The 15746-nt window shown below is 39.4% G+C and overlaps 1 pseudogene; it reads left to right on the top strand.

The window, feature by feature from the left end:
* Nucleotides 1-149: 149 nt before the first annotated feature.
* LOC115435663 (ribonucleases P/MRP protein subunit POP1-like) lies at nucleotides 150-15534 on the top strand (annotated as a pseudogene).
* The last annotated feature ends 212 nt before the right edge of the window (nucleotides 15535-15746 follow it).

Below are 15746 nucleotides of genomic sequence, written 5' to 3'. Positions count from 1 at the left end.
CCACACAGAGATTGATGGCTCATAAATTCATTCTATAATATTAAAATATTACGTATTTTAAAACTTAGTGTATTTATTTCTTCGTGTATATTTTTCCTTGCGCTTCTATACTACAAATCCCATGAGCACCACATACCCGGAAGTAAACGTCAAACCAAACAGCATGAGTGAAACTCACATGGTAACTTTAGCTAGCAGGAGAAACGGGGAACTGTTCTATTTGAAACATATTCCTGACCTATTATCATACTGGGGGACCTAATGGTAAAAATTCAATATTAACTATTAAATATTGTCACTTATACGTGTTTTTTGTGTCCATTAACCCAAACGATCCAATTTGAGTAACGTAGCTAGCTAGCTAACATTAGCAGTTGGAGATATTGACAAGTCATGATGTTATATTAAAGTCTCCGTGTTTTGATCTTTGTAGAAAATGTCTGCATCTAAAGTCAAGATGCGGGAGAAGAAGATGAGGGATCAGCCCGTCAGTGTGCAGTATTCTTCCCAGAATGAGGCAGGAGGCAGCAACGAAAACGGAGGTGAAACCCGCAGCACTGGTAATGAGACTCTGTCCAGATATTATTGTTTGTTAAGGTCTTTTATATTTTCAGATCAACTTCGTCATTGAGGTTTCATCCTGTCTCACCATGATTTGTGTGTTAAACGCTGGAGGTGTAGGGTTCCTCAGTCATGCCAAAAAGTGATCATGAATTTGAAGGGTTTATTCTGGCAGAGAGGATTGTATTTGCTGTGATCTTCAGACATAAAGCAGGTCAAATAATGCAATGTTGTCAAGCATAATGTAAAAAAGATCTCCTTATACTAATCTACTTGTTCTAAAGGTCTTATTAGAATATTGGATAGGGCTACAGGATATGATGAACAAGTCATGCACAGACTGCTGATCATTTGTGCATATGTTTTTTTTTTTTTAAAAAGTGTGTGTATTATGTATAGTGACTTTAATTTTAATAACACAGTGTAGAATCCAGAACATCACCAAACTCATACTGCTCTTTTAAATTGCAGCCTTGTTTGGGTACATAATAACAGACTGCCAGAATGACAATAATGCAATTACCTGGCAATATTTTATGTTTAATAGTAGTCATATAAAACACATGTTTATTTATTTTTTATTTTTTATTTTATTTATTTTTGCACATCATAGAACAGCAAGAGAAAAAAAAAAACAACATTCAAACAAGTAACATCATTGTGCAGGAGAGGTTAGAAGCCAAAAAAGGCTTACATGAATACCTCCCCAGAAATGAACAATACACAGAGGAAAAAAAAAAACATAGGAAACAATTTAGATATTTGATATCATCATGTATCCAAGTTCTGATTTAAAAAAAAAAAAAAAAAAAAAAATAGAAAACCAATATATTTGTCTCAAAGTCTCAAAGACAGACCTTTACTATGACTATAAGTGTAAAGTTATGTGTATTTGCCCCTTAAGACTGTTTGATCTGGATAAAAGCAGTTGTAGATGGATATAAACTGGGAAATACAGTTTTTGGTTTAACAACTTTTTTGTGAATTGATGAATATTTACTGCCATTGCACCATTTACACTGACATTTATGTGCAGCTCTGGGGATAATAGTGGGGACAAGCAAGTAAACTGTGTTCTTAAACTGTATAAATGTTTATACCGTGTTGTCACTGTATTTGTTTACTGATGAAACAACAATATTGCCCAAAGGTGGAGATCCATCCACAAATAGGCCGAAGCGCTCTCACCATCAGCCTGGGTGGGTTCGTGGACACCAGAAAGATGGAGGAGACTACTCCAAAGAAATGCCCAAGTATATCACTGGTAATCATTGTTTCATTTTGTCTCTTGCGTGTCATGTTTGTGTACAGTTACACTGAGCAGAAATTAGCAAAAATAGGTCTTTCTGTTTCCAAACTGTCGCAGCTGGAGGGTTTGCCAGGGCCCGGGCAGCGGAGGTGAAAGCCATGCTGAAAGCTGTCACAAAGAGACCAGCCAGTTGTCATGTGTTTGAAACTCTGCCTAAACACATGAGGAGACGGGCCATGAGCCACAACACCAAGCGGCTTCCACGGAGGCTGAGACTCATGGCTATGAAACTGGTAAGCTTTTGGATTTGTAGTTCTGCTGCATTCACACTGCAGGTAAAAGTGGCCCAAATCCAACTTTTTTACCCAGATCAGATTTTCTTTTTTTTTTTTGGATACTCACATTTTTATTGAAGTTTTTCACATTTTAACAAAGAGATACATATTCAAATTGCATATTCCATTGTAGAGTTGGAGAAATAAAGCCGATGTGTAAAGTAACAAAACAGAAGAGAACTAGAAGCACTCGGGAGAGCGCAGACCTTCGCCAAGGCCGAACAGTGGGCCCCCCCACCTACCCCCCGATCACCACCAAAATGTAATCATTTGTTCCTTGTGCCAGTATCAACATTTCCTGAAATTTTCCCAAATCCATCGTAACTTTTTGAGTTATCTTGCACACAAACAGACGGAAAGAAAACCAACGCCGACAAAAACATAACTTCCTTGGTGGAGGTAATAACAGTCATGGCTACTGATATCTATCATTCAAAATAAGATGCATACTTTTGAGTCTGTCAATCCTTAAGCATTGTTCTCTGTGTCATACTGTGACCATTTCTCCTATTTAGTCATAGACACTTTGTCTCATTCTAAGCTGATGGGTCAAATCTGATTATTTTATGACAGTCCAAACGGCACAAATCAGTTTTTTTTTTCCCCAAATCAGACCCAGGCCACTTCCTTATCTGGTCCTAAATCTGATACGTCTGATACATATCTATCCATTTTTACTTCCATAAACACAATGTACTGCATGTGAAGTCTTGTCTTCATCTGTGCATGCAGGTCAGTTCGGGACCAGAGTGTTCATGCGGGTCTGATGGCATCACATTTGAGTTATAATGTAAACAATTACACAAATCAGAATTGACTGTTTAGACCTGCAGTGTGAACGCAGCGTTAGTATCACCATGTTGTGTAAACAGTTGGTCTGTTTCAGTACCATTATTTGTGTTTATACAAATGTGCAATCCACTGCTTATGTTTGAGTATTTCACATGTACTCAAAAGTGTTGATAGTGGAGCAGATTCAGTGTCTCCTTCCATACTCACCTCCTCCTCTACACAAACTGTAACTTTACTCTGTTCAGTAACACTTTGGTTGTTCTCCTTCTCTTTTCTAGCGAGAGAAAAGCTACAGGGCGGCTCCAAGAAAAAAAAGGAACAGACTAGGAGTAAGAGTCGCAAAGCTCGCCGTCGGCATGGAAATCTCTTGTTGGAGTTTAACCGCCGCCAGAGGAAGAACATTTGGTTGGAAACGCACATTTGGCACGCCAAGCGATTTCACATGGTTAAAAAGTGGGGCTACTGCCTCGGGGACAGACCCACATACAAATGTTACCGCCCCTGCTACAGAGCTATGAGCAGCCACTGCCTGCTGCAGGTAACCAGACCAACCTGGGTCGATTTGTCTTAGATATACAATTATACTCATGGGGATTTCTCTGCCAAGAAAAATGAGAGTAACGTTTCCTGTTCTGGTTGCATAGGACCTTTCTTACTACTGCTGCATAGAGCTACAAGGAGAGGAAGACCGGCTGCTGACGGGTCTGAGTCAGCTGACCAGCAAGGAGGCAGGTGAGAGGATGCCCTGCCCACACATTACTGTTCAGAGTAAGGTAAACACTGTCTGACACAGACCATAGATGACAAAACTTAGTAACAGCTTCTGCTGCAGATAAAGTGGTGGCCCTATATTACGTAGGTGGAAGATTGAGATGGTTGGGACATGTGCAGAGGAGGGATAGTGAATATATTGGTAGAAGGATGATGATGATCTCTACCAGGAGGGAGGTGAAGAGGGGATTATGGATGTGGTGAAGGAGGACATGCAGGAGGCAGATGGAAGCAGATGATCTGATGTGGCCAACCCTAAAGGGAGATGCCAAATTAGTAAATAATGCACAGTTAAGGCTCATTTATGCTCCGTTAAAGATGCATACGTATATGGACGCAGCATTCTGTCTGTCCATTACCTCATTACATGTGTATTTCTGTTGGTTTCCTGGGAACTTGCGGATGTGAACCCAAACAGAGTATGGAGCAGTACCACCAGGAACTGTGGCGGCAGTGTTGAGATTAGCAGAGAATAATTTCCAGAAATGGCTGAATTTTCAAAGAGCAACTGTGTGAGTTAGTGAGAAACTACCGACATATTTACTACAAATACCCCTCTCAGCACCAACGTTAGTAATCCCTCCTCTGTTGTCGCCATGTTCAATAGTGACTTTCTTCTTCTCTCAAAAAACTTTACTCCTCTTCCTAGTATTCAGCCAGTATATTAATTAAGAGCGGCGTCCTCTGGTGGATTGGTTGACAAATGCTCACTCCAGCGCAATGGATGTATGGAAGTGTAGAGGCAGTGACACTTAACAGGTTGAAACGGGCGTACCTATTTGTGTACGTCAAGTGAACATGAATGGGCCTTTGGAGGTTCAGAAACATCCAAGCATCCAAAGACACTCTGGGACAAAATTCCGTCAGAAATTTTGACCTTTGATGACCCAAAATGAAGCTGCTATGGCATTCATTACTCAACAACCAATTCAAATTCAGTATGAAATTGAATGACGCATTGATCAACTTGGCACATAAGTTTCTGTAGCTAAAATAACAGTGACTTCATGACAGTGCAACCATTAGCTTTGTTTACAACTGCAGTGTCACAGGTAGATGACATGTGGGGATGTTTTTGTTCTTGAACATTCACCGCCATCACAACCTGAGATTCAGTGAAGGTTATCATCGCACATTGTATCCAAGTTTATCAGATTCCTATTGCACAGTGTGGCTGCTGATAAATTTATAAGACAACTGAAATCTCAGTCTCTATGAGCCTGAAAGAGCCAGACTGAGGGAATAAAACATATCTGGAAGTCTGAAAGAAATGCTAGTGTCACATGATGTATGAAATTTTAAAATTGTTGATTTATTTCTCTTATTTGTTGTAGGTTAAAACAATTAATATATGAATAGTGAAAGATTGACTTAAGGTCCCTAACAATGAGGACACAATGGAACAAAAAAATAACAAGATGTCAACGAACCTTATAGCTTTATTAAACTATATTCAGAGGTGCTATATTTAAAATGGGAGTTTTTGTGATCAGTGGGACTTTATTTTTAGTTAAATGAAGCTGGACATTTAAGTTTGCCTCATCAGAATCAGAATACTCTGTAATCTGTCATGACCGAAAATCATCTCCAGCGTAGCTCATTCACAGCCAGACAAAAAAAAAAAAACATACGGCAAGATTACACAGATGAATCCTGGCATAAAAACAGTAAAATGTTAATTTATGACTCTAAATGTAAGTTAGTGTAATAAGCAGATGGTGTGTTTTCAGGTCCCACATTTGCTGCAGCCCTGTGTCTATCAGGGAGGAGACAGGGCAGTGTGGTGGTCTACAGAGCTGGACAGTACCCCTCCCAGCCCCTGGGCCCCGTTACCTTCCTCTGGAGGCCCCGAACCCAAGGCTCGACCCACAGACAGCTGTGGATCTGGGCTCATCCCACCCTCAAACAGGTACTTTCTTCCATTAATGTGGTGGGAAAGCGTAATGTTTTGACCTTAATGTTTAAAAGGTTTAAACTCAGCATTGAACCTGTTTACATTCACAGTAATACTCCAATCATTGTCTGATTACTGGAATTATCAATTATAAGTGATCATGTAAAGAGTATAATCTGATTATGAGAAATCAGATTACCATGCCTGGATTTCTCCCCGTGTTTTCATCCATGTATACAGATTAATCTGATTTATTTTGTTCCTTTGCATCTTTGTATGCGAAAAAAAAAAAGAACTTTAGTCAAACATGAGCAGAAGGCAATAATAGTAAGTTTGATTCTACTGTCACTACATACTTTGAAGGAAATCCAATAATGGACTGTAATGTCTAAACCAGTAAAGGTATCAGATCTGATTATTATAATTGTCTGATTACTCTCACTTATGGTATTTTCATGGTCATGTAAACGGGTGTAGTGATAACTCCAGACTCTGCTCTTTCTCCAGGATCTTCTTGCTGAGTTACGAAGTGTTTGCGATTGTTCTGAGGCAGTCGTCCCTGTGGTCGTGCCTGAGCCGTCACCTGCAGAGGTCACTCCCACCGTAGACTCGGAGCCAAAGCCTAAAACCACCCCTGGAGCCAAGAGGAAGAGGAGCTCCAAGGACCAGAGCGGACCCCAGCCAAGAAGATCCTGGGTGATGGAACCAGATCTCCCACCACTCCTGTGACCTGGAAGTCCAGCTCATCTACAACAGTCATAAAGTTAGTCTTGTTTCACTCAAGTCTTCGCCTGAAATGCAGATGTGACTTGTTTAATTTGTTGTTTAATGTGTTGCAGTGATCTGACAATGGAGATCATTCGCTACCGTCTGATTGGACCACAATCCCACACTGTGATCACAGAGGCTTTTGAAGCGGCAACATCTTGTGATGTAAGATTCATGAAAAACAAAGAGTCTGTAATCCATATTTAAACTTAACGGTTAATATTTCAATCTGGTTGTCATGTTTCTTTTAAGGAAATGAACAAATCCCAGCCATCTTCACTCTGGTGGCCTGAACACTGCAAAGATGAAAACAAGATGCATCTACACCAACAACAAGCTGATGTATTTCACTTACTTAAAGGTGTTGCATGTCCTCAGTGTGAATCAGAATTGTACTTTTTCTGTCTTAGTTTTACCGTCTGGTTTGGTGTCTGTATGCCCATCGATTTTAACTGTATAATTTATTTGTCCAGGCATCTTTTCCACCGCAGAGCTCCCCCCAGGCACAATCCTCGGTCTGACTGTAGACGATCCCATGACTTTACCAACTAAGAAGGTTAAAGCTTTGCCCTGTGTAAAGCAGGCACAAGGTAAAATCTGACCTACCTGACACACAATGGAGGATTTTATTTAGATGTTGTTTTGTTTTATTGTTTTTATTTCCGTCTGAAGAACAAACACAGTCCATAGATCCAACAATCATTCCATGAAATGAACATTTATATTACAAGCTTCACTAATTAAGTAATGAATTTATAGTCAGACTGAAAAGGAGTAGGCTGAAGCTTTCTGCTTATTTTTCCTACCTTTTATACATTATCTTGCAGCACATCCTCAACTTAAACAAGCAACATATTCACACCGACAATGGAAAACAATATGAATGCTGAAATAAATATAAAATGTTGTATACAAACTTAAGGCTTAAAGTTCGTATATTTATTAAGAGTCATATTTATATATGTTTTTTTAAGGTGAGAGAGAGGTACATAATTTCAACTGATCTGTGCAGCTGTTCCACAGATCTGCTCCTCTGACAGACAGAATTTCATAACATTTGTTTTAAATGTTTTCTTTGTGAATATTTCAGTCCCTCTAATATCATAATGACTGTCTCTAATTTTGAACATTTCTTTGATTGCTTTTGACATGAGGTTATTTTAACTTTGAATATTATTTTAAGAGTGTATAGGTCGAGTAGATCATAGAATTTTAGTGTTTGCAGGTTTATAAATAATTCATTTGTTGGCCCATTTTAAGTTGTAATTTAGTGATGAAGTATTTTCTTCTATATTGATGTCGTGCAAAATACAGACTTGATTTAAAGGCCTTTTTTTTTTTTTTTTTTTAATTTAAATTCCCCCAGAATCAGTCTGTTTCTGGTCCAAAGGCTGTTTCATCGAGTACTCATGGTTCTGTGCTCCAGGGGGCCTCTGCCCAGCCATGCAGATGTTCCAGGTTCGAATCCTGGCAGGACCCTGTACTCAGAACACGCCTTCAGTGACAGAAAACGGCTGATTCAGTGATCAGGAAAGGAAAGTAGAGGCTAGAGGGAGGTTAGTCAGCATCAGCAGCTGTCGACGGCAACGGTTTTGCCAAAATTTCAATTCCAAAGTCTTAAAATGACCTGCTTTTAAAGTGATCACTGCACATCCCCTTAACTCCCCTCCTGAATTCATAAATCTAATTATTAGTGCTAGATGGGTAATAAAATGCCTTGCATCAATTATTTTCTGACATTGCAATTTTAAGAAAATATTTTCCAACATCCCATCTGTTTAATTTAATGTAGATCTGGAGAGCAAAACCAGCAACATTTATAGGAACAAAAGAGTAATGTTTTGCAATAAGAAATATAGATAAAACATTTCATAACCCAAAGTAACTAATATTTTTTTCTTAAATACTTATAATTCATTTTCAGGGGTATTAAAAGTTGTCTGATTAAAGTTGTAGAAACGCTTAAAAATGATGGCGGTTATTAGACTTTGAAGCTGTTTTTTGACTCATAGTTCCACATTTAGGCTCATTATGTTATTTTAATAGAATCCAAACAAATCATTGTATTTTGGTATCTAATACACGTGCTGTTTGTATTACTGAAATTGCTGCTGATATTCCCATAAGAAGATGTTTTTATTGTCCCACAATGTTGCAATAGCAGTAGCAAAAGTACAGAACAGAATGAAGTGCACTCACAGTAAAGGATAAACTAAAAAATGTAATATTAAATCTCCAGTCAATTATTTTCATCGTGCATGGAAAGAGTGGATTTGAGTGGGTGAATATAATACTTGAATGAAAGAAAAGATCCGGACTTGTTCTGCAAAACAGTATTATGATAACTGATGATACACAATTTTTGAGAACATGTACAGTCTTTTCAGCGACCTGCAGTCCTCAACACTGCAACAAGAATTAGATTTTCTACCCATAAATGTCATACTCAGCCATTATAACTGTACTAAATGGAATGAATCTACTCTACTCGTGCTGAGGGAATATTTTGTTGTCCTTTCTGAATATTAAATCTGCAGAGTCTCTTAAAATTTGATAACCTGGGTTCAGCTTTTCTACTGATCCTTGTGTGTGTTGTGAAGCTTGATGGCGATGTTTGCCATATCGGTGGATTTTATGTCTGTTGTGTTTCTTCCAGAGGTGGATGAGGAGAAGAGAAGGGAACTGGTACTCAGCGGTGTATCAGAACACTGCTGTCAGAGCTTCCTGTGGGACCGGTCCGTCCGAGACAACGTCATCGATAACAAGATATCGGAGCAGGTACAGGAGTCATTTATGAGGTTTGTTGCAGCTTTGGTTTCACGTATCTGCTTTAACCGTCTGTGTTTTGCCGATGCTGTAGGAGTTAAACCGTATGAGAAGTGAGGTTCTGGTCCCGGGGTCCAGACTCCCTGTCCCCCCACAGGGTCGAGTCCCCGTCCTGCTGGTTCATCAGCCTGGGAAACAGGTGGGACATGAGATGAGCTCCTGGGGGGCTGGATGGGACCTGCTGCTTCCCAAAGGCTGGGGCATGGCCTTCTGGGTTCCACTTGTGGGTACTTTTATTTGGACAGCTTTCTTAACTTTTTGTGTGAACACTGATCAGCCATAACATTCTGACACTGACAGGGGAAGTGTTAATAATATTGATAATTTTGTTACGACACCTTTTACTGTGTGGGATAAATGAACATTTAGTCCTCAAAGCTGAAGCAGGAAAATGAGAAACATCAGGAACTGTGTGATTTTGACCAGGGCTGTACTGTAACGGTGATGACTGGGTCAGAGCATCTCCACAGCTGCAGGGCTTGTTGAGTGTTCCTGGTCTGCAGTGGTTAGTATCGACCAAAAATGGACTAAGGAAGGACAGTACAATCTCAGGACCCTTGATTACACTGGTCTGCAATTTTTTTTTTTTTTTTTTAGAAATTATCAAGATTAACTGTGCTAAATGTTATGTATTTTAATGAGATTAATTGGAAAAGAAATGACAAAAGTGCTAGTTTGCAGATGTTTTCAAGGTATATGATAAAGTGTTATTACACACATTTATTGGTTTATGTACGTTTATACAGTAGATTTATAAATGTTTCACTGATAGAACCTGTACAGTAAATATATTATCATGTGCAGACGGTGTTTTGAAGTAGATCTGGTAGCTCTGACACTAATATTTCTAATGAGTTAAACCCATTCTCTCATTAATTCTCGAAGTTCACATGTTGACTCAAGACTGTATCTTGGAAACTTCAGCCAACCAACATTTTTGACTTGATTTTTCTTTATCAGTGACTCACACATGGTAAAATTTCACTACTTTTATTCAGGTAAGCATTTTACTTGTAGACCAGTGTTATCTATGGGAGATGTTGGACAAATAAATCTGATCCATGTAGATCCACCTCACGAATCCGTTTACTGACGTTTCCTCTGATTTGTCTGGTTTCACCTCCTCAGCGTACATCCAACAATAAAAGCTGTGACTTGATGGTTAAAAATATCTACACTACAACAAGCAAAAATAATCAACAAAATGAAGAAAATGACAAACAGAACAAAAAGAAGGAACGATCAACAAATGAAGATGAAGTAAATAGTCAATAAAATGAACAAAATATTCAACACAAGGGCAAGGAGGAAGAAAATAATCCAAGAAGTGTAAAAAAAATGAGCAGAATAAAGAAAAGTGTCAACAAAACGGACAAATGAAAGAAATAGTGACAAATAACTAACAAAATAGTCAACAAAAGGATAAAAAATTGCAGGATAACGTTAGTTCTACAACTGTGTGGACACAGTTGTTGTGTATGGAGATCCACCTCTGTACTTCCAGGACTTCAGGGACTTCTGCTGCTAATGTCCAGATACCACACACACCTTCAGAGGTCTGATGAAGTCCAGACCTCGGGTCAGAGTTGTTTTTGTGGAAAAAGGGGAACCTGCACAATAATAGACAGGAGGTAATAATGTTCTGCTCCTATAGATGCTGGATTGGTTGTTGTTTTTTTTTTTTTTTTTTGAGATGCTTTTAGTAGGTACTGACCAGTTGACATTGGGAATGAAGATGATCTAGAGCTGCTCTGACCCAGTGGTTTGACCATTGCAATTTATTTTTTCTTAAAGTTGCTCAGATCCATTTTCTTGCTAATTTTACTGTTTCTAACACATCGACTTAGAGGTCAACATGTTCACTTAGTGTCTAACATATCCACCCACTGACAGGTCCCATTGGAATGAGATAATCCAAAATAATACCACTTTAAATGTCAGTGTCACAATGTTATGGCTGATGTATTTACATTCTGTAAGGTATAGATTTTATTGAAACTCACAGTGGATGCCATGTAAGCTCTGTTTCATTATTAGTCTCCTTGCCACTGGTTTTTGGCAGTTTTTTTTGACAAGTACTGTGAAGATGTTGAATATACCTTGACATTTATAGGAAGGCTGTGAGCGCTCTGGTTTGCTTTATTTTCCACATCTTTAAATGTAGTTTTCCTGTTCGCCTCGTTTCTCCAGGTGTACAGAGGAGTCCGCATCGGTGGGCTGAACATGAGTCTGAAACACTCTCAGAATAAAAGCGCTCCTCACTTCCCTCACGATTACCCAGACTGCCCTGCTGGCGTTCACTCCAGGAGGAGCAGGAGGCAGAGCTTCTGGACAAGTTCAAAAGGTCAGATGAAGACTGAACAGAAGGGAGATGACAAACTATATGTTTTTTTTATTTGTGCTTTAAGGTTGAATGATTTGTAAAATAATCATACTATTGTAAAAGTTATTGCAATGAAAATAGGAGGCAGGATATTAGAGGAAATTGCACTGGATGTTCCTCTCATATCTAGAGAATATGATTTATAGTCTGGGGCATCTCTGCAGCACCACAATGCTTCATTTTGACACATTTTACCTTTAGTTCAAAAATTGCAGCTCCTGTATTTTGTATATTTCTGTGCTGATAATATTTACATAAACTGCTCTGCTGTGACAGAACATAAGCTTGACTTTTTAAAGAATATAACCCAGTGTGAATTTTACACCTTAAATACTTGTATTCTTTGAAATTGTTGAAAACTTTACTTTTATAAGGTTGCCTAGTTTAGGTTGTTATAAATGTTTGATGGAGATGGTTAATGGTAGGGTTTAGGTTATCAGGATTAGCATCAGTCTTTGCTGTAGACCCTGGTTGTATTGGTTCTGGAGTTTTTAGTTAAGGGGATGTGACCTGTAGTCCACACTCCAACATGATGCACTTCAATGCTACAAAGCTACTCACTATAAATGGAAAAAAAAAGGTTATCAGGTCCATTTTGAGCCGCTTGAGTAAGCGGACAAAAACCTGCTCCTTCTGCAGATAGAAATGACTCATTCTGCGGTGACAAAACACAATGAGCCCGTTTACATGACCATGAAAAAAATAATAATCAGATCTGACACCTTACATGCATATCAGAAATGCGATAATCAGAAAACCCTGGTTTACATGTTCAGATTTCTTTGAGTAAGTGCATATGTAGTGACAGACTCAAACTCCCTGTTGTATTCCCCTTACATTGTGACTGTCATTTCTGTTTTCTACTACTATTTATGTATTTTTATACATGCACAGATGTACAGGGTGGGGAAGCAAAATTTACTATGAACATTTAGTTCTTTTTTCTCAGCAGGCACTACTCAATTGTTTTGAAACCAAACAATATTGATGTCATAATCATACCTAACACTATTATCCATACCTTTTCAGAAACTTTTGCCCATATGAGTAATCAGGAAAGCAAACGTCAAAGAGTGTGTGATTTGCTGAATGCACTCGTCACACCAAAGGAGATTTCAAAAATAGTTGGAGTGTCCATAAAGACTGTTTATAATGGAAAGAAGAGAATGACTATGAGCAAAACTATTACGAGAAAGTCTGGAAGATACTATTAAAGAAGAATGGGAGAAGTTGTCACCCGAATATTTGAGGAACACTTGCACAAGTTTCAGGAAGTGTGTGAAGGCAGTTATTGAGAAAGAAGGAGGACACAGAATAAAAACATTTTCTATTATGTAAATTTTCTTGTGGCAAATAAATTCTCATGACTTTCAATAAACTAACTGGTCATACACTCTTTTAATCCCTGCCTCAAAATATTGTAAATTTTGCTTCCCCACCCTGTAAAAGAAATAAATTAGATTAACAGGTATACATGCACAAAAACATAAGTATTTGGAAGAAACCTAAATGTATTAATCTGATTTCTCATAAAATATCACATTACGCCGTTTACACGATCACTTGAATTATCATTTAACTCCAGAAATCGGGTAATTATCAGATTTTTAGTGTGCATGTAAACAGGCTCACTTATTTCATTAGTATATAATCATGCAAAATAAAAATCAAATTGCAACATGATAATCCTTTTCTGCAAATACATCATCTAGAATCTCCAAAAAACTATTTTTATGCGTTTTGTTGTTTTATGTATTTATCAAACTGTAACCAACTATCAAAAAAAACCAAAAGGAACCAGTGACCACTAACGCAAACTGTGCAACTCTTAACTTTGAAGTGCTTTCTCCTCTTTCTATACATGTAATAAATTGAAAGCAAATGCATTTACTTTGCAAGTAATTCTGTGACTCCAGGGTGTAGGATGTGAATTATCCTCCTCTGTATCTTGAGTCTGAGATGTAACTGTTAAAATCCTGCTTTCACTTACACCACTATACAGTAAATTGACCATCAGTAAACTAAAAGTACTGTAAAGCCTCTCAGACTTTGCAATGTTACTGTTAGGCTGAAGACAACCAGAATACTATCTGGAGTCGGACACTAAGTAAGTGTGCAGATTTGCGGTTTCGATAGGAAGCGCCACAGAGCTCTGACCTCAGTTAATTCCCATTATGCTGATCACATTGTGCATGCAGATGAGGCGGTGTTTGGCGGCGTGCTGTTCTCTAGTCATGCTTTGTTTCCTAAATTGGCAGGGATGTCCCAACAGTTTGACAAGGGTTTGACCTTCTGACCTCCTCCGTAGGCGTCCGCCCGCCAAAAGGACCAATTACATTAAACATGGATGTCTGGCTCCGTTCTGTTGCCCGTGGCAACAGCTAGCCGAGGAGTGGGAGCACATCACGAGGGAGGGAGGCGAGGAGAGAGAGGGGGCTGGTCGGAGTCGAACCACAACAGAGGCTGACACTGTGATGGAGGAGGAGGTGGCGACCCCTCGTCAGGATGTCACCATGACGATGGCACAGAGATTCACTGTACTGAGGTAAGTGCTTTGTTTGTTTTTTTTACTATGCCTGCACTCTTGTTTGGGATTTAAACTTCTGATTTATGCTGTTCTTATCTCCTCCTTTGTCTTATTGTGAAATTAAAGTCGTATTAGAATTCGCACACACTCTGCAGGTTCACGCCAAGATCTTTCAGAACCTCATATCTAAATCTCACCTCTAACAATATTAATGCAGTGGACTTTTAAAGGTCCCCTGAGCACAAGTACACACAGTTTCTAAGCTTAGGGCTCCAATCATAACTTCTTTTTTTTTAATTAAGAGGCCATAGTGCAGAGTTTGACAGACTTGATGCATGGTGCTTCCCCAGTACACCTCCCTTTCATCATAATGTCCCTGATGAGAATACCCAAACTACATCCAGCCTTAAATTGCTGCAATACATCACAGAGATTAGTAGAGGAGAAGAGTTGCATCTATCCTCATAAAGCCGTCACACAACGTTTGAGTAATGACTGACTTTATGAGAAAAAATTGGATAGATTTTTAGCGTCCATTGGCTGCCTTTTTGTTTTCAGCATTAGGGATTAAAAAATGTTCTTCGACCAAATGTGAATTCTCAGAGGTTACGTAAAAAGCCAACCAAAAAAAAGCAACGTTTCCCCTTAGTATTAATCATTAAAAGGATCCTGCTTGTTTTGTGACTTCTTAGGAACAGAAAGTCTTTGAGGCTGCTCTCTGGTTGGTGCAAACCCACCACATCCAAAGGTCAAAGGGCGTGTCGTCTCAGGCCGCCACCGCCATCTCTGGACCTTTCAGCTGTGAAGTCATTCCTCACTTCACATAGGATGACGCTGGTGTGGGTGCGACTATCACTTCTGTCCGGCGGCAAACCAGAACTCCACGGTATCGTGTGTGTGCCGACCTCTGAGGATCTGAAGCAGCTCAAAGCGCCCGGCGCCGTCGGCCCCCAAGAGCCCCCGCATAAGGATCACTTCAAAAGCAGAATAAAGCGAAAGAAGAGCTCAAAGAAAGCCGCTGCACCCTCTCTGCCTTCTGATAAGACTGTGGAGAAAGAGACAGAGCTCAGTTCTGCTTCTGACCCAAATATTCCCATCACCTCATCCTCTCCATTGGACCTGGTTTTGGGGCTGTGGCCTGACCCCCTGCCCAGCGTCGCCTCCCACTGCTCCCGGCTCACCCTGGGCTGGGTCACCCAAGGGGATTTCTCTCTATCCGCCGGCTGTGGGGAGGCTCTGGGCTTCGTCAGCGTCCCCGGGCTCCTTAATACCCTCCAGAACCAGCCGATGGAGCACAGAGGGACGGTTCTGCTGCGTAATCCCACCTCCCTTCAGTACCGCTTCGCTAAAATCAACATCGAGGTCTGAGCCTATGCACAAGTTTAGCTATTGTCAGTAGAAAAAAAAAAAGTCTAATCTTTCACCTCAGTAATACAGTTGTGGAAAAAATTATTAGACCGCCCCTTGTTTTCTTCAATTTCTTGGTCATTTTAAGGCCTGGTACAACTAAAGGTACATTTATTTGGTCAAATATAATGATAATAACAAAAATAGCTCGTAAGAGTTTAATTTCAGAGCTGATATTTATCCATTTTCCGTGTTTTCTAGAAAATAACCAAAATCACTTCAGTTCTTACATC

Source organism: Sphaeramia orbicularis, chromosome 16 (genome assembly GCF_902148855.1).
Source record: "Sphaeramia orbicularis chromosome 16, fSphaOr1.1, whole genome shotgun sequence".
Taxonomy (NCBI): Eukaryota; Metazoa; Chordata; class Actinopteri; order Kurtiformes; family Apogonidae; genus Sphaeramia; species Sphaeramia orbicularis.
This window is presented reverse-complemented; position numbering and strand designations above follow the sequence as displayed.